The sequence below is a fragment of the Dasypus novemcinctus genome, chromosome 31 (assembly GCF_030445035.2).
Source record: "Dasypus novemcinctus isolate mDasNov1 chromosome 31, mDasNov1.1.hap2, whole genome shotgun sequence".
Classification (NCBI taxonomy): Eukaryota; Metazoa; Chordata; class Mammalia; order Cingulata; family Dasypodidae; genus Dasypus; species Dasypus novemcinctus.
The window spans coordinates 41,495,448-41,520,345 of NC_080703.1; positions in this window are offsets into that span (position 1 = coordinate 41,495,448).

Consider the following 24,898-nt stretch of genomic DNA (forward strand, 5'->3'; position numbering starts at 1 on the left):
TTCGACCAATCAGCCTTCCCCAGCCCCTATAAAACTGTTGCCTCTCCCTCAATTAAAGTGGACTTGCATGTTTACCTTGTCTCGGCGGTAGTTCTTCTGCCGTGCGCCCTCCAGTCCTGAGAGCCCCCGACAAGGGCCTGGCCTCCCTTGTCCCCAGTTCGTCGCCTGCTTCTCCGGGCGACCCCTTCGTCGCTGGCTTCGCTGGGCGACCCCGTCAGCCGAACCGCGGAACCCCTGTGAGACCGACCCCTCGTCTGCTGCCAGACTGACCCCTCGTCCCAAGCGGGACCGATCCCTCGTCCCGAGCGGGGCCGACCCCTCGTCCGCAGCCAGACCCCACCTCTGCCTACCAAGCAAGCCGCCGCACTATAGAAGGTCATTTGGAATTAAAAAGGGTCAATTTGTCATGAAACACAACAATCCTAAATGTATAAACATATTAACTAGCGGAGCTTGGAAATACAAGTAAAGGCTGAAAGGAGAAAGAGCCAAATCCGCTGTTCTGCTTGGCAGTGAACTGGTTTCCCCGTGATGTCTGTGGGCCAGGCGCTCGGAGCGCCCTGGCCGGCGTGTTGACCGGGCCCGTGGCAGCTGCAGTCAGCTCTGCCTGGAACCGTGTGCTCGGAGGCCCGCGGGGAGCCGGAGGCGCCGCCTTCCAGCAGCCGGGCGCAGCTGCTGCTCCCGAGCCAGCGGCTCCTCTCCACGGAGGCCGCTCCACAGAGCTGCAGAGGGCCCTGTGGGCAGGCGGCTGGCTTCTCCCAGAGAAAGCAGAGCCTTTAAGCGAGCTGGCCTCAGAGGTCACACTCACGGCTTCTGCAGCGGTGTGCTGGCCAGCCCTGGTTCAAGATGACATTCAGTATCATGGAACAACGAAGGGCGTGGATCCAGGAAGGGAAGTCACTGGGCCCCCTTGGAGCCGGGCCACCAGGGCGGTGATGGAAGCACAGCGTATCATATTGCAGGCCTGGGTTAAAACGGCCGGGTTGGGAATGTTCTTTTGGCAAATATGGCAGGGGAGGGTTAGTGGTGTAGGGTGTCCGCTGTGAGGGGTGTACGGGACAGGGTGCGCCTGGGGCAGGCTTCTGTGGAACAGGTAAGTGTCTATTTTGTCATAGTGTGTTATCTCAGTGGGTGGAGACCCTCACAATCAACAAGAAAATATTAAACTCCCCTCCTGGGGCTCCTGCTATGTTCTCAATTAGAGCAACAAGAATCACCTGAGGACAAAGGCAGTGCCTCCTAAAAGCAGACAGACCAGTGCGTCAAGCCCTCAATATTACTGCACGTAACTGTGAATCTTATCCTTCAAAAATTGAAACTTAGTGGTTACCATGGGTTCCAAGGAGAGGGGAGGGACAAATAGAATAGACGGAACGTGGGGCAATTTTAGGGCATTAGAATTATTCTGCATGATCTTACAATAAGGCATACAGGCCATTTTAAATTCTGTCAAAAACTATAAAAGTATACGGTCCAAAATGTAAACCACAATGTAAACCATTGACCATGGCTAATAGAAATGCTTCAATATTTGCACATCAATTGTAACAAATGTGCCATCAGCATGTAAAATGTTATTAACAGGAGAGGGGGGAAAGGGGAAGGACGTTGGGCACATGGGAATACCCTATATTCTCTAAGTGACTTTGCTATAACCTAAAGCTTCTTTGAAGATAAAATGAAAAAAATAAGACATTTGGGGAATTTACAGAAAACAAGTCACCGTACATACAAGACAACAGATCTTACAGTGATGAAAGAAAAAATGTGTAAAATTTTTATTATTTAAAATTAAAAAGAATTTATATTTTGTTATTTTAAAACCTATTATTATTTCATTTTCTTATTAATTTTATTTGGTTATTTGTTGACTTCAGTTTGGAGAGGTTTTGGATCACAGAAGGGTCACAACAGTGGCAGGGGAGGATCATGGGTATGGGGTGTCAGTGACGGGGGGATACGTGGGGAGGGGTGCACCTGGGGCATGTCTCTATGGCACATGAATATGTTCAAGTGTTCATGAGGCATTGTCTCAGTAGGTGGAGATCCACACAGTAACCGAAAGAATATTGAATTCCCATTCGGGGAGTTCTGCAACATTCTCTAATAGGACAGCAAGAATCCCCTGAGTACAAGGGCAGTGCCTAGTGAAGGAAGACAGATCATTATGCCAGGCCCTTGATATTGATGATTGCACTTATGAATCTTTTCTTGTGAAATTGAAACTTAGCCTAATATTATGTAGTGAATAAGAGTTACCTCCTGAAAGCCCCTTTGTTGCTCAAATGTGACCTCGCTCTAAGCCAAACTAAGCATATAAACATATTACCTTCCCCGCAGTGTGGGACATGATGCCAGGGGATGAGCCTCCCTGGCACTGAGGGATTATTACCAAGGACCAACTAGCAATGCATCTGGAAAAATACCTTGACCCAAAGCGGGAAATGGTAAGTACAAATGAGTTTTTATGGCTAAGATGTTTCAAAGTGAGTCAGGAGGTCGTTCCAGAGGTTACACTTATGCTTGTCTCAGGAGGCTCTCACTGACTGCCACAGTAAACAGTGCCACAAATAGGGGGTCTCCTGAGGGCTCTCGAGACATCCAGAAACTATGAGCAGGGTAGACAGATCAGGAATCTGGCACCCTGCCAGTGGGCCTTACTTTGGAATTTATGCTCCCCAGTGTATCACAGTTAGACTCATTTACAGGTTCCCTACACCTGGCTCTTCTGCCCCTTTTATTTGAACCTTGATTTAGCACTATACTTGTTAAATGTATGTCCCAGATACTTAAACCTTTGGTCTGTCCGTGTGCCACTTTGAGTCCTGAATCTCAGCAGAGTTGCAACACCTACTTTCTAGTTCACTGGACTCACCCAGAACACTAACAAGTAGATGATGGAAGACAACGCCCATCCCAAGGAACAGAGAGTCTGTAACTGCAAGCAAGATAGTTCCATCCATCTGCCCCAGGGGATCTAAGCCCCTTCTCAGTTAGAAGCAGAATGGAAATCACCATCCCAAAATCCTCAAAATTGGGAAATGAACAGTGGACTACTATAGACTTACTATTATTCTACTGTAGACTTATTTTTCTAGCAATGGAAGAACTTTTATCACTGACATAAAGGCAGTGGGCACCAGAGCTTCTGAGGGGAGGGAGAGGGAAGAATAGGTATAATATGGGGCATTTCAGGACATTGGAGTTGTCCTGCGTGACATTGCAATGATGGATACAGGCTATTATATATTTTGTCATCACCTACAAAATTGTGTGGGACAGAGTATAAACTATATTGTAAATAGTAGTCCACAGTTAGTAGCAATGATTCAATATGTGGTGAATTGTAACATTTGTACCACACTAATGAAGGATGTTGTTAATGTGGGAAAATGTGGGGGTGGGAGTGGGGGAGAGAGTGGGGCATATGGAATCCCCTATATTTTTTATGTAACATTTATGTAATCTAAACTTTCTTTTAAAAAACATGGGATTCAGCTAAAGTAGTTCATAGGGAGAAATTTACATTTTTAAGTGCTTATGTTAGAGAAGAAGAAAGAGTTAAAAGCAATCATTTAAGCTTCTACCTTAAGAAACTAGAAAAAGAAAAGAAATTTAGAATCATAGAAAGTAGAAGCCAGGAATAATAATAATAATAAGAGAAATCAATGAAATAGAAAACAAAAAGAGAAAATCAGTAAAGCAATAGTTGATTTGAAAAACACTGTTTATAGTAAGGTTGATAAATCTCTAGCTGAGGGAAATCACAAATTACCAGTATCAGGATTGAAAGAGAAGACGAATCACACAGACATTAAAAGTATAGTGATTTATGTTGTAGTTCACACTCTGCCCCAGTCCATTCGGTGGGTCATGGCAGGATATGTAATGTCCGGCATCTGTCACTGCAATATCATTCAGGACAACTCCAAGTCCTGAAAATGTCCCCACAGCACACCTCTTTTTCCCTCTCCCTGCCTTCAGCGGCCACTGTCTCCATATCAGTGATATAATTTCTTCCATTGCTAGAGTCACAATAATTCTATAGTTGAATACCAGTAAGTCCATTGAACATAGACTATAATCCATGCTCTGTAGCAATGCTCCAAAATGTACTCATCAGATGCAATGACTGCGCCGCACTAATGAAAGAAGTTGTCCATGTGGGAGGAGCTGGGGGAGTGGGGAATGGGGTATGGGAACCTCTTATATTTTTTAATGTAACATTTTGTGTGATTTATGTATCTTTAAAAAAGAAGATAATAAAAAATTTATTAAAAAGGTACAACTTCGTTAATAAACAAAGGAAAGCAAAAAAAGTATAATGGGGTTTATTATCAATAACTTTATGCCAACAAATTGATAACTGGATGAAATGAAAAATAGCCTTGAAAAACACTAAGTACCAAAACAGATACAATGAGAAATGCAACACCTAAGTAGTCCTAGTTATACTAAAGAAATGAAATGTTTAATTAAAAACCTTTACAAAAGAGAACTCCAGACTCAGAGGCTTCACAAATGAATTCTGTCAATGTTTGAAAGGAGAAATCATATCAATTTTACATAGACTCAGAAAATAGAAGAGGAGGAACATTTCCCAGCTAAATTTTTTTAGGCCAGCATGAATCTGAAAACAAAGCTTGACATGATGAACACTATGAGAAAATAAAATTACAGACTAATATCACCCAAGAATAGCAATGTAAAAGCTTCAACAAAATATTTGCAAATTGAATCCAGCTGTACTTAAGAAGGATAATATGTATTGACCCACTGGGGTTTACCCAGGAAGTGAGGCTGGTTCAAAGTTTGAAAAACAATTGAAGTAATTCATCACATTAACAGAATGAAGGAGAAAAAGCATTTGATCATCTCAGTAGATGCAGAGAAAGCATTTGACAAAATTTAAGACCAATTCACAATAAAAACTCTCAGCAGCTAGGAATAGCTGGGAATGACTCAACCCAGTAAGGGACACTGGCGAAAGGCCTGCAGCACCCAGCATCCTACATGGGGATGCACTGAACACTTCCAACCGTAAACCAGGCCAAGGCAAACACGTCCACTCACCATGTCTACCCAATGCTGCACTGAAGTCTTGGACTGCATAAAAGGGGAAAAAGACATAAAGATAGGAGATTAAGTAAAGCTGTCTTTATTTGCAGTTGGCATGATCGTTTGCATTGAAAATCCTAAGAAATTTTTAAAAAACCCCAAACAAATAAAAACACTACTAGAGTTAGTAAATGAAATGAGCAAGGTTGTAGAATTTAAGGTCAATATAAAAAATCGGGTGGCAGACTTGGCCCAGTGGTTAGGGTGTCCGTCTACCACATGGGAGGTCGGCAGTTCAAACCCTGGGCCTCCTTGACCCATGTGGAGCTGGCTCACGTACAGTGCTGATGCGCCCAAGGAGTGCCCTGCCACGCAGGGGTGTCCCCCGCGTAGGGGAGCCCCACGTACAGGGAGTGCACCCCGTAAGGAGAGCCACCCAGCGCAAAAGAAAGTGCAGCCTGCCCAGGAATGGCGCCGCACACATGGAGAGTTGATGCAACAAGATGACGCAACAAAAAGAAACACAGATTCCCGTGCCGCTGACAACAACAGAAGCGGACAAAGAAGACGCAGCAAATAGACACAGAGAACAGACAACCGGGGTGGGGGGGAGGGGGAAGGGGAGAGAAATAAATAAATAAATAAATCTTTTAAAAAAATTTTTTAAAAAATCAATTGTATTACATATTAGCAACAAACAATTGGAAAATAAAATTTTAAGTGATATGAATTACAGTAATATCCAAACATATATTACTTAAGAATATGTGTAAGAGAAGATGTGCAAGTCCTGTACACTGAAAACCAGAAAACATTCCAGAGAGAAATTAACCAGGATCTAATTAAATGGAGAGATATAACATATTCATGGATTGAAAGACAATATTGTTGATATGTCAGTTCTCTTCTAAATGACCCATAGATTGACTACAGTCCTAATCAATATCCCAGACATTTAAAAAAACTGGCAAGCTGATTTCTAAAATTATATAGAAATACATTTTTCTGACCCTCCAAATTTTTATGACTCATAAAAATTTTGAGGGAAAAAAAGAAAGAAGCTGAATGACTTATATCACCTGAGTTTAAGATTTGTGAGAAAGCTCCAATAACCAAAATAACGTGGTGTGGGTATAGTGCCGGACATACAGGTTGTTGGAACAGAGTGAGAAAGCACAGAAATGGTCCACTGATTTTTGACATAAATGCCAAGTTTAACTCAAAGAGGAAAGGATACTTTTTTCCCAAACCAGCTGGCCCCGCCGTCTCTCCCCTCTTTGGGGTAGAGCTGGAGGGTGGGCCGGCACGGGGAAGGGCCCTGATGCTGTGTCAGAGCCCACCGCACCACGTTGGTCCAGAAAGGGGGCTTTTCCAGAAAGGGGCAGCTGGAGGAGTGGAGGGTCCGGGACGCTGTGCAGCTGCCCTCGTGAGAACAAGCCTGCCTCTGTGATTCGGTGCAGGGTGGGGGGGATTTTACCCACCCCCTGCTGCCAAGGGGATGCCTGGAGACATGTGGGAGAGCCCCCTGACCTCTAACCCCCACTGCTGTCTTGCCCCAATTTGGGGTGCCGAGATGGAAATACCTTTCTGGGGTTCCTCCTGGAGACAGCTGGGGTGTACTTACGGAGCTGGGATGTGGCCAAGCAGGGCCCAGTGAGGGGGGGGAGCTGGGGCCTCAGGTCTGGGACTGCCTGGGCGCCTCTCTCTGCCCTTGCTTCACTCCAGCCCCACGCACTCCCCCACCCACGGGTGAAGACTGAGGAGTTCCTACGCGCCTTCCCTCAGAAGGCACACCCAGTGGGTGAGGAGACAGGGTGCCTGTAGGGAGTGTGGTGTGGGCGTGGCCCTGTGAGAACCCGTGCGTCAGGGGCGAGGCGGCGCTTGGTGGCTCTGGGGGGTGTGTACCTGCGTGAGTGTGCGTGTGTGAACACTGAGTGTGCGTGTGTGTACCTGAGTGAGTGTGCATGTGTGAACTTGAGTGAGTGTGCGTGTGTGTACCTGAGTGTGCGTGTATGAACACTGAGTGTGCGTGTGTGTACCTGCGTGAGTGTGCGTGTGTGAACACTGAGTGTGCATGTGTGTACCTGAGTGAGTGTGCGTGTGTGAACCTGAGTGAGTGAGTGTGTACCTGCGTGAGTGTGCATGTGTGAACACTGAGTGAGTGTGTGTACCTGAGTGAGTGTGCGTGTGTGAACACTGAGTGTGTGTGAACACTGAGTGAGTGTGTGTGTCTGAACACTGAGTGAGTGTGCCTGTGGTTTCGACTTCCCCTGGGATGCTGACCCAGAAATAGTGGACATGGGCACAGCCTTAGGTACAGAGCTTTCTTCTGTTTAAAAAAAAATACTCTTTCAATAAATGTATCATTTTTGTGCAAAAAAAAACCCCAAAACCCCCAAAACACAAAAACCAGTGCTGGGATAACTGGATATCAATTTAGAAAGGGACCTGAATCTTGACTCATAGCTCACATCATACACAAAGGTAATTTGAGATAGGTCATAGAATGAAACTTAAAAGTTTATGCCATAAAATGTAGAGAAGGAAATATGGGTGAATACCATTATTGCCAAATATTCCCTGAACAAGAAAAAAAAAGCACTAATCTAATCATAAAGGAAAAATGATAACTGGGTTGCAACAAAATTCAAACCTTGTACTTTTCAAAAGACACCTTTAAGAATGAATAGGGGGAGAGGGTGTAGCTCGGTGGTTGAGCACCTGCTTCCCATGTGTGAGGTCCTGGGTTCAATCCCCAGTACCTCCTAAAAAGAGAAAGAGAGAAAGAGAGAGAGCGAGAGAGAGAGACAGAGAGACAAAAACGAATAGGCTAGTCATAGACTTGGGGAAATATTTTAAAATATATATATATTTGATAATATATATAAAATTATATATATTTGAGTGTCCAAGAGATATAGAGAATTTCCATACCTCCATAATATAAAACAATCTAATTTTAAAAATGGGCAAAACATTCGAAAATATACTTCATGAAACAAAATATACTAACGACCAATAAGTACATGAAAAAATGCTCACTATAATGAGCCATTAGACAAACACAAATTGAAAGTACAGAGAAATACCATTTTCTACCCATGAGAAGAGCTAATATTAAAAAGACTTCCAATACCAAGTGTTGACAAAAATGTGGCATAAGTAGAACTTCTCAAACGCTGATTGAAGACATAAAATGGTACAACCACTTTGGAAACACTTTGGTATTTTCTTATAAAATTATAATTTTAATTCAACAATTCTATTCCTATTTTTCCAAGAGAAGTAAAAGCATTTATTCACAAAAAGTTGTCAATAAATGTTTATAGCTGCTTTATTCACAATAACCCCAAGCTGGACGCAACCCAAATAACCAATCAACACGTGAATGAATAAGCAATTTATGGTACATTAAATACAATGGACAAAAAATAAAATAAAAAATAGAGAAAAAAATACAATGGACTGTTACTTAGCAATTAAAAGGAACAAGCTGCCAATTCATGGGATAGTATAGATCAACTCTCAAGCATTACATTGAGCAACAAACGTCTGGCCAAAAAGATCATACTGCTGATTCCGGCCACGTGGCATTTTGAGGGCTAGGATGATGGGAATCCTGAGGGAAGATGGGACGGGGCTGCAAGGGGCAGGGGGACTTTCTGGGGAGGTGGAAATAGTTTATGTTTTGATTGTGGTGTTGTTGACCCGAGCGTTTACATTTGTCAAAATTTGTCAAAGTATACACTCGAACCCTGTTTGTTTTATTGCATGTGAATTATACTTTGGTAAGGTTTTTGTTAAAAAGAAGTGCAGGGTTTATATGAATAAAACAATTCATGCTTCATTCCAGAATACATGGCGACACAAAATAAATTAGTGGTTGCCTAGTTCTGGTCAGGTTAAGGGCAAGACTGGCAGTTAATGAGAACAAGGTTTCATTTTGGGGGTGGTGAAATATTATAAAATTGAGTGTGGTTGTATGGTTGACAACTCTGTGACTATACTGCCAACCATTGAACTGTGCGCTTTAAATGGAGGAATTGTATGGTAAGTGAATGATATCTCAATAAAGGTGTTATTGAAACTGGTAATATGAAAGAAGACTGGTTAAAAGAGATACCCTTAAATAAGATAATTCAATTATTCTAAAACAGATACAAAGTTAGACATAAAAATATATATCCCTTTATTAAAGTATAAATTCCATACATTCTGAGTAAAACTACCAACTGGAAAATTCTGAAAAAGACAAGTGATATGGAAGGATTTTCCCTAGCGCATTTTGACACATATTGTCAGGATACAGAAGTTAATACACTGGGAATTTCTCACAGAAGAGACAAATCAATGCAAAAGATGGAAAGTAAATTTTAATCCCAAGGATGTATAGGAATTGAGTAGGTAACAAAGATGACATTTTGAATTGTGGGGAAGATGGATTATTTAATAAATCGAGTTAGGCCAAACTGGTAGCTATTTGAGAAAATTATTTTAAAGTTGCATCCTATGTTCTTGTGGCAGTTTAGCGTTGTTTATGAATTCCAAAAATAGACATTGGATTGTGTTTGTGAGCTGGTCTGTTCGGGAGTATTAGATTGTATTAAATCCAGCAGTTTCACTTTAACTTGATTAAATTATGAGTAGGGCTTTGATTCGCCACATCAGTGGGATGTCAAATCCCTGCCCACTCAGAGAAAACGACAGGGCAGAGGACAGAGGATTGATGCAGGAGCCCCAGGAAGTAAACACACAGGAGAACACAGAGGATTAGAGAGGGCTCCTTGGACATGGCCGAGACCAAGGGAAGAGAAAGAGTCTGGTGGTCTACAGCTGACCTTGTGAAGAGAGCAGGGCAGCTGAGCCCGGAAAGAAACAAGCCCCAGGGAGAGTGACGTTTAGAAGGAAGAGGAAGCCTGAACCCTCGCGGACATCGGCCGCCATCTTGCTCCAACACGTGGCAACAGACTTTGGTGAGGGAAGTAGCTTATCCTTCATGGCCCTGTGACTGGAAGCTTCTACCCCAAATAAACACCCTTTCTAAAAGCCAACAGAGTTCTTGTGCTTCGCATCAGCACCCCTTTGGCTGTCTAATTCAGTATTGTTTATAACAATCAATTTCAGACTAATCCAATATTGAAAACTGATTCATAATTCAATAAATAATGTCAAACATGTAGTGAGTGCCTATTACATAAAAATAAAACCGTGAAAACTCTAGAAGGAAAGCTGGGTCCTTAATTTATAATCTTGGAAAAGGAGAGATTTTTCACTAAGATGAAAAATCAGAAGACATAAAACATGAGATCACTGGATGGGGCTTCTGAAGAAACAAGCAAGAAAATAAAAAGCAAATTCCACCACCAAAATCCCCCCATAAAAAATGGTCACAAGACTAAATGTCAAATTGGGGAAAATAGTTACAACATACATAAGTTAAATAGAAATCATATGGGAAAAAAGAACCATTGAATTTTGCGAATGCGGAAAGGAGATGAACAGTAATTTCACATAAGAAACGCAAGTGGATGACAAATACACATATATTCAAATATGCCAAAAAGCCTGGTTGTAGTTGGCTTTGAGGTGGCATAGGAATGGAACAATTATAAGTTACTGTCACTTTTTACTTTGTGTATTCCTGAATATTAAACAGAGAACTTTTTGTAATCATTTTTAAAAAGCAATAAAATATTTTAAAGCCATAAAATTATAGCCTTTAAAATATCTGTGGTATGCTTTCTAATCTGATACTGGCTATAAAACCTGAAATCTGCCTGAGACTCTTTCTTCCACTTAACTAAACTATTTCTTGCAGGGAAGGAGTAACCTGCAGGCTTTGGAAACAGATGGCTGGTTCTATGAAACATGGTGTGGCTATTTATTTGCATCTCTTAATTGGAAATTTAGCATGCAAGGTCATCCCACTTTATATGTTTATGAAAAGAAAGCACAGATCTCATTTTCCTTTGCTAGGTTTTCAAAATTTCGCAATTAAGACTACAACGCGGAGAAATCATTACTCACTAGGAAATTTTAGCTCTACCTGGCATTAGCTGGGAAAAAAAAATTTAGCCATGCACAGTTTCAGAGGAAACATTATTGTTTTGTGGACTCTTGCTTTGGTTATTAAATAAATATACGTGTAGACAGCTTCTAAATGGAATTGTTCAATTTAAAACTATTTTGATGGTCCAAGGGAATCACAATAAAACCTGTCATCCCTACACAATTTCAATCAAGAATGAGAAAAATTAAGAATAACTGGATCCAAAATTTAACTGATAAAATGTAGGCTATCAAAACCCATCAACGGGGAAGCGGATGTGGCTCAGGTGATAGGGCTTCCACCTACCTATGGGGGGACCCGGGTTCGATCCCTGGAGCCTCCTGGTGAAAAAGAAGAAGAGAAAGGGTGCCTGTGCAGTGAGCCAGTGCCCGTGTGGCGAGCCAGTGCCCGCACGGCAAGCCAGTGCCCGCAAGGTGAGCCAGTGCCCGTGCGAGCGAGTCACACAGCAAGATGATGATGCAACAAAAGAGAGACAGACAAAGGGGAGGGTCAAGGTGAAGCACGCAGAGCCCAGGAAACTGAGGTGGCGCAATTGACAGGGAAACTTTCTCACATCAGAGGTCCCCAGGATCGAATCTTGGTGAATCCTAGAGGAGAAAGATGAGAAGAAGACAAAGAGAGAAATAGATACAGAAGATCACACAGCGAATGGACACAGACAGCAAAACAGCAGGGTGGAGGGGGACAGGAGAAGGGGGTAAAATAAATAAGTGTCTAAAAAAAAAATCATCAATGTATACAAGTTTAAGTTCCTAAAAAGAAGATCCTTAAAGGAAGACAGTGATAGTTGGGGGTGTTTAAGTGAGGGAAAAGGATGGGATATTAAATTCTACGGATCGTTGATGAGTAGCAAGTATGCCATAGGAAGCATGGTCTGGCTTGTGTAACCGCAGGTGCAATCCCTCTCTGCATCCTCCCCAGAGAAAGACACCAAGAGAAATGCAGACGGGAGCAGTTATTCCAAGGTGTGATATTATGTGCAGAAAAGATGCTCAAGAACAGCTTTGCAGGCGCCTGGTTTTCTGGCAAAGCCTGCCGCCGAGCCCAAGCCTTGACCTGCACGGCCGTGAATTAGCTCTGACATTGTCCTGGGCTTCCGAGTACCTTCTAGTCAGCCGTTCACTGACTTGCTGGAGAAAACACGTTCACACACATCGTGAAACTTCTTCTATCGTCAAGGTTTTATTTAACTGTCAGGGCTGAGCAGCGGAAATAACTTGGGCAGCTCCTGAGAATGCGAGGCAGGTGGTTTACCGGGGCTTCCAGGAGGTGGACTGAGCCACCTTAGATCCATCTAGACTTCGAAACCCCCTTTCAAAAACTCCTGCTGGAGCAGTGGTGGTGGGCGCTTGGGGGTTTTGGTTTTTTGCTTTTGTTTGTTTGTTTTGGACTCCATTTGGAACATTAAAATCCTCTGGATAGTATTTTTGAACAGTTTTTTTTTCCTCCCACAAATTTCACCCAGAAAGAGAAAGAGCTGAGAAAGAAAGGACCCCGGAAATTCCTCGACCAGTTCCACGCCTGCCAACGGCGCTGGCATAATCAGGAACGGTTTTTACCGGCGTTTCGCAGGACCGAGGTCAGGCCGGGAGAGCCCGTGGCGAGAGCCTTCCCGGTCTGGGAGCCGGGGTCCTGATGGTGGGGTGCGGTCCACAGGTGGGGGGCCCGGCCGGGGCCCGCGGGCCTCACCCACGACCCGGCCCCGCGTGGGGCCCGCAGTCCTCCCTGGGGGGACAGAGGCAGGCGGGGAGGGGGCTCTGCCAGCCGGGCCCGGGGAAGGGGTGGCGCAGGGAGCGTTTATGGGTGGAGGCTGGCCTGGGGACAGGAGGATTTGGAGGCAAGTAGAACCCAGCCCCAGGCCCTCCAGGGTGGCGGCCGCGGCCATGCATGGCCCTTCAGGGCGGGGAGCCCCGAGACGCACACCTGGCGGGCGGCACCCTCTCCCCGCTGGGGCCGCTGGGGGGACAGGAGCTCCCCTGCCCGTCCCGCAGACTGAGACGGGCCGCTGCGGGCTGCGGCCTCCGTGGGCCTTGGAGAGCGCTGGCCGCCGTCCTCGCCCTCGGCCACCGTCCTCGCCCTCGGCCACGGTCCTCGCCCTCGGCCACCGTCCTCGCCCTCGGCTTCGCCCTGACCCCTCTCCGCCCTGCAGCACGACGCGCCCTCCCCACCCCACTGCTCTTCCGGGTCTGAGCAGCAGCCGCTGTTTCTGAATGCAGCCGGGAGGTGCCCACTCACTGGCCAGCCTGGGGGGTGCCCACTCACCTCCCGGGTCTCAGGAGGTGCCACACTCACCGCCCAGGCTCCAGGGGCTGCCCACTCACCGCCCAGCCCAGGGGTGCCCACTCACCGCCCAGTCCTGAGGGTGCCCACTCACCGCCCAGTCCTGACGGTGCCACACTCACCACCCAGTCCTGGGGGTGCCACACTCACCACCCAGTCCTGGGGGTGCCACACTCACCGCCTGGGTCCCAGGGGTGCCCACTCACCGCCCAGTCCTGGGGGTGCCCACTCACTGCCTGGGGGGTGCCCACTCACTGCCTGGGGGGTGCCCACTCACCGCCTGGGTCCCAGGAGCTGCCACACTCACCGCCCAGTCCCAGGGGGTGCCACACTCATCACCCGGGTCCCAGGGGTGCCCACTCACCGCCCAGTCCTGGGGGTGCCACACTCACCGCCTGGGTCCCAGGGGTGCCCACTCACCGCCCAGTCCTGGGGGTGCCCACTCACTGCCTGGGGGGTGCCCACTCACTGCCTGGGGGGTGCCCACTCACCGCCCAGCCCTGGGGGTGCCCACTCACCGCCTGGGTCCCAGGGGTGCCCACTCACCGCCCAGTCCTGGGGGTGCCACACTCACCACCTGGGTCCCAGGGGTGCCCACTCACCGCCCAGCCCTGGGGGTGCCCACTCACCGCCTGGGTCCCAGGAGCTGCCACACTCACCGCCCAGTCCCAGGGGGTGCCACACTCATCACCCGGGTCCCAGGGGTACCCACTCACCGCCCAGTCCTGGGGGTGCCCACTCACCGCCCAGTCCTGGGGGTGCCCACTCACAGCCCAGTCCAGGGAGTGCCACACTCACCGCCCGGGTCCCAGGAGCTGCCACACTCACCGCCCGGGTCCCAGGGGTGCCCACTCACTGCCCAGTCCTGGGGCTGCCACACTCACCGCCCAGCCCCGGGGGTGCCCACTCACCGCCCAGACCCGGGGGGTGCCACACTCACCGCCCGGGTCCCAGGGGTGCCCACTCACCGCCCAGCCCCGGGGGTGCCCACTCACCGCCCAGACCCAGGGGGTGCCACACTCACCGCCCGGGTCCCAGGGGTGCCCACTCACCGCCCAGTCCCGGGGGTGCCACACCCACTGCTGTGGCGGTCTCTAAAGTCTCCGTCTGCCCCGGGACCTGGGGACCTTCCTCAGCCTGGCAGAGCCGGCGCCACCGCCCCGGCCATGGCGCCATCTCCCTGGTGCACAAAGCCGCGACCCCAGAGGCCCCGACCCCGCGGCCCTGGCACCTTCCCCTCTCCCTTCGTTCTCCAGGGAGCAGGGGGCTTTGGTTTGAGGGTTCCTCGAAGGGCAACGATCTGAAGGGGCATCAGCTCTGCCCCTCAGGCCCTGGCTCCCCCCGGGACGTTAGGCCAAGCCCCGATTTGGGGTGAGAAGAAACCACTGCAACCCCCCCAAGGCGGGCCCCTGGGGAACCTTCTGCAGGAATTACAGATAAGCCAGGGAAGTGGTTCCTGCGGATCCGCAGAAGCAGAGAAGCAGTTTCAGAAGCTCTGCCTTTCCAACAGCACCTCTGCAAAAGCAGCTCCATTTGAAATATTCATTTGCATCAGAATAGTCATGAATATTCACAAGCGTGCCGTGTGGCAGAACCATTGTCTACTGCCGTGCTTTCATCTTCGCCTTGAAAAGCAGATCATGGGTTTTCAAGAAAGGTGGGCTGGGCCTGCCTTGGCACTGCCATGCCTGCAGGAAAAGCAGTGATGGTTTTCTGGTTCTGATACTCAAAAAAGAAAGAAAAGCCTCAGCTGGTGTTAAGTCTTTGCTCTTTGTTCTGGTTTAGTTAAGAATCCTGCCAAAGACCTTAAATCGGGCCTAAGGATGGCTTTTCAAACTGCTGGGCAGGGAGCTGTATTCGAAACCCTGGGCATTTTTTCCTGCACGCAGGTATCTAAAGAGAAGGTCCCAGGGGGGCCCCTCCAGATCTGAAGAAGGCAGAGGCCCATGATTTGGGCGATTCCTGTCCACGTGCTTGATGCCCCGGATCATTTTTGCCTTTTGCACCTTAAAATCCCCATTGGTGAAATACAGACTCACGTGTGTGCCTCCTCCCCTTTCACTTCAGTTCTGAGAAGCTAAATGAGATGATCCTGCATGAGTGCAAGTGCTTTGACCTCCTTGGAGGAAAAACAAGAGCTCTGGCCAAGGCCGTAATTGTTTATCGAAGCTTTCAGCGCCAGAAAGCACTACCAAGGAGTTTTTTCTTTAACAGTTTAATGTTAAGAAAACAAATGCTCCTTCACATTTTTTAAAAAGGGACTCACCCCTCTACCGTTTGCCAAGACTTTTGGCAGCTATTTCAATCTTCTTTTCTACCCCAACATTTCTTCCTCGTGCTCGGAATGGCTAAATGGTTCGATAACAAGGTTAAGGCGGATGATGAGAAAAGGAGATGCAGGAAAGTTGAACGCGCTCCAAGGTAATTTTCTGAGGCCTCATCCCGCTGTCACCTCGGCTCTGTCTGAATTGTTCGATTTTTGTGACAAAGTCTTGATGTTGGCTTTTTACGGCTGTCAGGGGAGCCAATGCAATGTCAATTCAGAAGCGACGCCATGGTTACACAAGAGCCTTTAGTGGAAAATGACAGTGTGGGATGGCTTACCTATTCTCGTGCAATTATAGCCGAATCCGATTTGCAAGATAAAGGATGAGTGTCTCGCCACCCACCGCACACCTCCGTGATGGGGTGGGTGCTCTTTCTGTTTTACTCAATAGCACCCTTAGAGTTGCCCGTAAATCTCGACGTTGTCCTTGAACACCGGGGCAGGGTGCACTTGGAACAGCTGCAAGCCCAGCCACGGGAGAGGATCTGCACGTGGGAAAAATAGAATTGTGCAAAAAGACTACTTCTATTAACCGTTAAAGATAAACTAAACCCATGCCTTGCTATCATAAGACTGGAAAGATTCGGAGCCAAAGGCCAAAATCTGGGGACGGGAGAGTCAGGCTGGACGGCGAGGTGGGCCATGGAGGGTGGGTCGCCCTGCAGCCTCCCCCCACGGGGCTGGGTGCCCTTGACCTCAGCAGTCACTGCTCACCAGCCGTCCCTGTGCTGGCGTCTTCCCCGCTCCCTCACGAGGCTGCCTGAGCTCACCCCCAAATAACCCTCCTGCGCCCACATCCTCGTCTGAAGGAAAAGCCAATCCATCCACCAGGCACTCCCCTCAGAGCGGCGGTTCTCCACGGGGGGCGATCTCCTCACAGAGGATATTTGGCAAAGTCTGGAGACATTTTCGGTGGTCGCGGCCGAGGGGACAGGGCGTGCTTCTGGCACGTCGGGGGCAGAGGTCAGGGGAGCTGCTGAAGGTCTTTCAGAGCGTGGGCCGCCTCCCCTCAGCAGAGAATTGTCCAACCCAGACCTCAGCAGTGAGGAGGGGGCATCTGCCTCAGGGGGGCTGCTCCACAGGCCTCCAGACCCCCCAACGTCTCTTCACTCAGGTCCTGACTCCCATCAGCTCAGCTTGGCAACTTGTATCAGAATAAAGGGCCAGTGCTGGAGAAGGAGCTCACGAGGGGAACCACGGGTGCCCTGCCAGCTCTGCTCCGTTGGTGATGCGTGGGTTTCCTGGGCGGTGGGCACAGTCTAGCGGCCACGCTGCCAACGTGAAGGAGGAGGTGACATCACAGGGCCAGGCTGGGGCTCAGGCAGGGGCCATGCAGCACGCCTGGCAACTCTGGAGACATGACAGAGGTCCTGCAGCAAGACGCGGCTGATGGTTCTAAATCGTTCCTGCGGTCATGGCAGGTGGAGTTCAGGGCCACATCAGGGGGTCCTCTTTGGATTTTGTATTCCTGAGTGTGATGGAGCTGTGACCTTCCTACACATGCCTCTTCTATTGTTTTTACTGGACCTGTGGTTGACGCTGGGGTTGGTGTATACTCAGAGGACTTGAATCTCTGGACTGTCCATGTGACGGCCAGGCCCTGAGCCTCAGCAGACTTGCAGCTCCTACCCTCTGGTTTTTTGGACTTACCCCAGCCAACTAACAGGGAGGTGAAGAGGGTCAACCACCACACCAGGGAGCCAAAGAGAGTCTACAACTGCAGCAGGAGAACTGCATTCATCATCCATGTGGAATCTAACCCCCTCTTGATATAGAGGTGGAGTGGACATCACCATCCCAGGGTCCACAGGATGGAGGAATAGAGTATGGATTAGAGTGGATTTGTTGGTATTCTACTATGGAACTATTGTGATTAGTAATCGAAGAAAATGTAGCACTGATGCGGAGACAGTGGCCAGGATAACTGCTGAGGGTAGGGAGAGGAAAGAAGAGATATGATGTGGGGACATTTTCAGGACTTGGAGTTGTCCTGGGTGGTACTGCAGGGACAGTTGCTGGACATTGTATGTCCTACCATGGACCACTGGGTGGACTGGGGGAGAATGTAAACTATAATGTAAACCACTATCCATGTGGGGCAGCAGTGCTCAAAAATATATTCACCAAATGCAGTGAATGTCCCATGATTATGAAAGAGGTTGTTGATATGGGAGGAGTGGGGTGAGGGGGGTGGGGGGTATATGGGGACCTCATATTTTAACATAAAAAAAAGAGAAAAAGAAAGAAAAAAAATAGAAATAAATATTTTTAAAAAATCCTTCCTGGGTTTGGGCAGGTAACTTCTGTTTTATTATTTATTTTTATAATTTATTTTTTATTTATTTCTCTCCTCCTCCCCCTCCCCCTCCCTCCTCCCCGCCTCCCCCCACAGTTGTCTGCTCTCTGTGTCCATTCGCTGTGTGTTCTTCTGTGACCACTTCTATCCTTATCAGTGGCACCGGGAATCTGTGTTTCTTTTTGTTGCATCATCTTGTTGTGTCAGCTCTTTGTGTGCGCGGTACCATTCTTGGCCAGGCAGCACTTTCTTTCACACTGGGCGGCTCTCCTTACAGGGTGCACTCCCTGTGCATGGGGCTCCCCTATGCAGGGGACACCCCTGCGTGGCAGGGCACTCCTTGCACGCATCAGCACTGCGCATGGGCCAGCTCCACATGGGTCAGGAGGCCTGGGGTTTGAACCCTCGACCTCCTGTGTGGTAGGCGGACGCCCTAACCACTGAGCCAAGTCTGCTTCCCTAACTTCTGTTTTAACCATCGAAGTGCAACTGAGCCCTTGTATATTATGTGTGAAAATCATTTGGGGATTAAGTTTAACTATAACTTCAAAAATAGTGTTTAATGTACCTAAATAGGTCACAGACATTCTAGGCCTACACGATCTTCCAGTGTTGCCCATTTTATAGATGAATCTGAAGCTGCAATTGTGGAAGCCATTGTCGTGGTACAACTAGCTGACGGCCAAACCAGGGCTGGAATGCAGGTATTTGAACTCAGACCTGTGCTCAGGGGCACAGAGAGGAGCATGGTGGAGAACCCAGTATTTTAGAGCTAGGTGGATTATACCAGCCGAGCAGATGGCTGACACCGAAGCCAGCAGCTGCTCAAAATCCCTAAATCTCATTATGGTTAGCTGTGCCCATCCTCCCTTGGACTTTCAAAAGGCAACCACAACAATACAACACACTCACACAGCCCAGGTGCCTTGTCATAGGAAACAATATAGGAAATTCAGCTTTGAAAAAACTTTCTAAACTCCAGATGAAGGAGGGTGAGGAGGGTGAAATCACACGTATGCTAAGGATCCTGAAGAATTCTGTGCCCAGTTTCATAAGGAGATGTCATGGGTAGGTGTAGAAAACAGCCAATAGCCAACAAAAGCTCTTTAAAGGCATCTTTGAGAGAGAGGGAGGGAGAGAGGAAGGGAGGGCCAGGTGGATAGAGGGAAGGAGAGGGAGGGAAGGAGGAGCGGAGAAGAAAGGAGAGAAAGAGGTGTGGAAAGAGAGGGAGACAGAGATGATGGAGGGATGGATGGATGGATGGATGGATGGATGATTGGATGGATGGATGGGTGGGTGGATGCATAGGTGGATGGAGGGCTGGTTGGATGGATGGATGGATGGTTGGATGGATAGATGGATGGATGGTTGGATGGATGGATGGTTGGATGGATGGATGGGTGGATGGATGGATGGATGGATGGATGGATGGATGGATGGATGGTTGGATGGATGGATGGATGGATGGATGGATGGTTGGATGGATGGATGGATGGTTGGATGGATGGATGGATGGGTGGATGCATGGGTGGATGGAGGGTTGGTTGGAAGGATGGTTGGATGGATGGATGGATGGGTGGATGGAGGGTTGGTTGGATGGATGGATGGATGGATGTTGGATGGATGGACGGACGGACGGATGGATGGATGGTTGGATAGATGGATGGATGGATGGATGGATGGATGGATGGATGGATGGATGGATGATTGGATGGATGGATGGATGGGTGGATGCATGGGTGGATGGAGGGTTGGTTGGAAGGATGGTTGGATGGATGGATGGATGGGTGGATGGAGGGTTGGTTGGATGGATGGATGGATGGATGTTGGATGGATGGATGGATGGATGGATGGATGGTTGGATGGATGGATGGATGGGTGGATGCATGGGTGGATGGAAGGTTGGTTGGATGGATGGTTGGATGGATGGATGGATGGATGGGTGGACGGAGGGTTGGTTGGATGGATGAATGGAAGTTTGGATGGATGGATGGATGGATGGATAGAATGGTATAGCAGATGTGGCAAAATGTTAAAGGTTGGTGGATGTTGGTGTCTAGGTGGAGGTGAGGGGTATAGATTTTGCATTATTTTTGCAATTGACCTGTAAATCTGAAGTTATTTCAAAATGAAAGTTTGTTTAAAAAAGCATCTTTTAAAGGGCTGTACCATTTCACATCTAGAGAAAATCCCAGAGGTCATCTGCTCCAATGGCCTTACTGTACAGATGAAGAAACCAAAACTCAGAGAAGGCAAGGAACATGTGCATTCCTCAGCAACTGTTAGAACATTCTGTGCCCATTGCTACAGAACACCCCACTGAGGCCGGTTTTCTAATATGATTCCACTTAAAAAAATGATACTCATCAAATATGGATATAGTTCTAAGCTAAGGTTTTATGTACAATCTACAAGGCAAAAAACAAAACCAACAAAAACCCCCACACACACAAAAGCAATGATAACAACAACAAAAAAAACAAAAAACAAAAAACAAGAGGTAGTAGGAAACTATATTGCCTTCCAGGAATTTCTGAATTTTTTTCTTTCAGGGTCATCTATAATTTGAATTTCCTTTATGGTTCAGGGAAGAAACAAATTCCTACCATGACCTGGGTTATGAATTTGGGAGAGTAGTTAGTAAATACTGGAAATGAAATAAACATGTGGCAGTAAGCATATAATCTTTGGTTCTATAGGAAATATACAGCTCATATCACTTTATTAGAACACCAACTCGAATCAGCTTAAGAAAAAATCTAGGATAATTTTTTCTTGAAATTTAGGAGGAATAATTAGAAAATGCTTGTGTTGGCCTCATTGTTGAATATTCTATTCTACAAAACCAGATCCTATTTCCCCCCAAATCTCCAGGGCACTTAGGATCCTTTTACTCAACACATCTCTGTTGAAAGCATGGCAGTGAGTGCTTTAAAGGCATTCTGCTTAATCAGAATTACTGGTAAATGCAAGCCTGGGTTTGCTCATGGAGGGTTGGCCCCTCTCCATGGTATTTTCATTCTCATCCCTTTTAGGGTGTGGGAACCCAGGGCCCTGTTCCTAATGAGCAAGGCAGACGCTGAAGGCCACTTGAGGTCTTGACTCTGTAGTCCACACGCATCACTTCCACCATATTTATTGGCCAAAACAAATCTTGGGGACCTAGTTTCAGGAATGTGTGGGAATGAACCTCCCTCTGACTGGAAGAGCAGCAGACACTCTGCCAAATGTGTCCTGGGAAGGGATGACTTCAAGTCATTTCGTGAAATAAGAACAACTCTGTCACGTGGCCAGTGATGTGGGGAATCATATCGTCAGCCAGTAGACTAAGGGCATGTGGCCTGCAGGAAGGTAGAGATCAAAATCCAGGAAAGAGCCATTTACCAAGCAAGAAGTTAACCAGAACTCATGCTCATGATGGGGGCCATCTGTTTTCCCTGAAATATTTACTCCAAATATAGGACTTTTGAGTGGGTTTACTTATGGAGCCATGCAGTTCTATTAGTATTAGAAGCAATCAGCTTAAAATACGCAATTATTGAAAAACAGTCTATAAATTTGTGGATTTGGACTGCCATGAAAGCCTTTAGAAATGAAAAGGGAGTGTTGAAGTGATACGGACCAGAACATCCCACGAAAGCAGAAATGTGCCTTCCCAGACTCCTTTCTAGCTAGGGCCCAAGTATGAGACCTCAGCCTTTTTGGAAGCACCCACCTGAGACTTTGATTTGTAAACTAGCAATGCAAAGGAGGAGACGCAGTACAGAATCCTTTTTGGGGGAGACAGAGATATCTAGCTTCCAGAGCCCCCAGGAGATTCTAGGGATCCGTGGGGTGGGCTGTGGTATCTCTAGCCAGTTTGATTTCCATGGTAGCAGTCCCGTGGGGTCATTTGAGGATTATTCTGCCTGTGTGACCCTTGATATATTCTTTCTAGCCATCGTAGACATTCTGTGAGCTACCTATATCCTGTAATAAATTCTACTTCTGCTTAAACCAGTTTAAGTTGTGTTCTGTAGCTTGCAATGAAATTCCTCACTGGTCCATTTTTTCAGCTTGGGCAGTTTTGTCAGTATACTCAGCTTATCATACCTTTGTCAGTGTACTCAGATGGCGATCAGCTGAAACCAGACTATCTTGATCCTGGCATATGGCAGCATATGAGCCATTCAGATCTCTCAAGAGAGCCTCCTGGGAGGAGAGCAGCTAGCTAACAGCTTCCATCTGCCACAAGTCTGGGATTCACTCCAGTGCTCACAAGGAAGCCAAGCTCTCCATGCGCTGTTCCCAGGCAGCCACCGAGAATGGTGGGAGTACTAGAGCAGGGCATTTTTGTCCTGGAGTTCCCCATCAGCCCCACTGAGGTTTTCTCAGGTCTGCATTTCTTGTGTCTTCTTTAAGAAATCCTTTCCTTCCCCCTAGGTCAGAAAAATTATCTATATAGTCTACCAATAATTTTAAAGTTGTGCTTTTATAACAAATAGCTTAATTCGTCTGGAGTTATTTTGGGTTATGGTGTGAGGTAGGGATCCAATTTCATTTTTATCTATATACATGCTCAGCTCCATCTATCCAGATTCCCTCTTTTCTCACTGCCAAGCCACCCATATCATATATCAAAGTTCCCTGTGTTCAGAAGTTTTTGTTCTATTCCCCTGGTCACTATACCTGTTGCTGTGCCAGGGCGACACTGTCTTAATTACCTTAGTTTTGCAATAAGTTCTGATACCTGTAAGGCAAGTCTCCCCTTGGTACTTACTCTTCCAGATAAATTTTAGAGTCAGCCTGCTAAGTTTTTGAAAAACCCTTTTGAGGATTTGATGGGAATTGCATTGAATCTATTGATCAACTTGGGGAGATTTGACTTTGTTCTCTTTCTCTCTGTCTGTCTCCCTCCCAGGATTAAGTGGTTGGCTGTATCCAGATATGGGAAATAGATGATTCCTTAAACAGATCTTCAATTAATTTCTGTTTTCAACCTCCTTTCTCATACCAGATCTTCTGATTCTGAGTTTGAAGATTCAGAATCCTTTCCCCAGATCAATTCTCTTTGCTGCACCTTGAAGGTAATTTTATTTTCTCATTCATATGTCTAAAATTCCTCTACAACAAATATGCACTATTATTGCAATGAAACAAGCCAAATGGCTGCCTGTTCCCTTGGTACCAACTCCAAGTCCTACAGTCAGCTTTCTCAACCATCTCAGCACCAGCAGGATCAGCATACACATGGTTAGTGTGTTCTCCCAGAGCAGCCGCAGACATTGCTAATCGATCACATGCATTTGCCTGATGCACTGCTTCAGAATCCTTCTCAACTCAGACCCTCGGGCAGCCACTGCTAACTTATCAAAATTGTGAGGAAAAAATTTATTTGCCCCCCCTAGGACATTATAATGATTCACCGTTCCTTTGAGATCTAAATTCTTTGAATAATTCTGAGGTAGACCATGCAGGGGGTGGAAAGAACACTGCACCCCGAGTCACACCCCCAGGGTGCAGAACTGGCTCTGCCACCTTCTAGGGGAGGGACTCTTTTCCCTTAGGACAGCCACTTCCTTGATCTTCAAGCTTCCTCTTCCGTAAAATCAGGAGTTTTGACCAAAATGCCATCTAAGGCCCCATATTAGTCAGCGAAAGGGGTGCTCTAATTCAGTACCAGAAATCCTTTGGCTTTTTTTAAAGGGTATTTATTTGAAGTAAAAGCTTACAATCCCAAGGCCATGGGAAGTCCAACTCAAGATGCCATAAGAGGTACTTCCTCACCAAAGCCGCTGCCACGTGTTGAAGCAAGATGGCGGGCGACCTCTGTCTCATCTTTCAGGGCTTCCTGTATCAGTCTCTGGCTTAGGGCTTGTTTCTTCCAGGCCTTCTCAGCTGCTCTGTTCTCTTCAGTTGCAAACTCTCAGGCAAAGGGCTCGTCTCTAACCTGGGGCCCCAGGTTCAAACAGGACAGAGCTCTCTCTTCTTGTGTCTTCTCGAGTGAGTGCCACCGAGGGGACAGGACTCACTCTGAGTCATGCCCCACTGCCACAGTCGAATTGAAAGCCCTGCCTTGATTTTATCAAGCAAACTTAAAACCTTTGCATTTAACACACTCAAAGGGTATCACAACCCGGGGAATAGCAGAGGTGCTAATGCAGCTCTCAGATAATGGGATTTGGAGCATCTACACCCCTCACCCCTTGTTTGGGGCGACGCTGACTTTTGCTTTTTCCTCCACTCCATCTCATTCCTCTTCCTGTGCTTCCTGGTATCACCCCTCTCCAAACTCCTAGCACCTGAAGTCTTTTCTCAGGGTCTGTTTCCCAGACCTTCAACCAAGAAAACCTTACACCATTCTATGCTGCCATGAAAATGGACCAGAGTGTTCTAGAAAACTCTATCTTAAAAGCTATTGGGTTCCCTTTGAGTTAGATGGGTATAAGCCAGTTATCACAGGTCTGCACCTCTTTAGAGAGAAGCTCGAGGGCACTTGGGGTGTGTAGCACTGTGAAGGTCACGGGGCTTCCTGGGGGGGGCGGGTGGGGGGGTTGTTCTGCTTTCGAGCCTTCCCCCACTCTTCCTTTTGCAAGTGCAGTGATCCTGGCTCTGCACTTTCAGATCTTGAGCAATCCAGCACAGATTGCCCTAGACGTGGAACTCATCACTTTATGCAGCTTGACAACTTTGCACAAAGGAAACTAAGTCCCAGGACACCCAGCGGCAAGTAGAAAATAAAGCACAGTACTAAAAAGGAAGACGGGAAGAGATCAAGGGCACTGCAGTCAGTCCCAGGTGAAAACAGTAATTACAATGCAGACTCTTAGAGCGAGAGGAAAGTAAATCGCATCAACTACAACGTTCCTGGGGCTAAGGACGTAGGCAT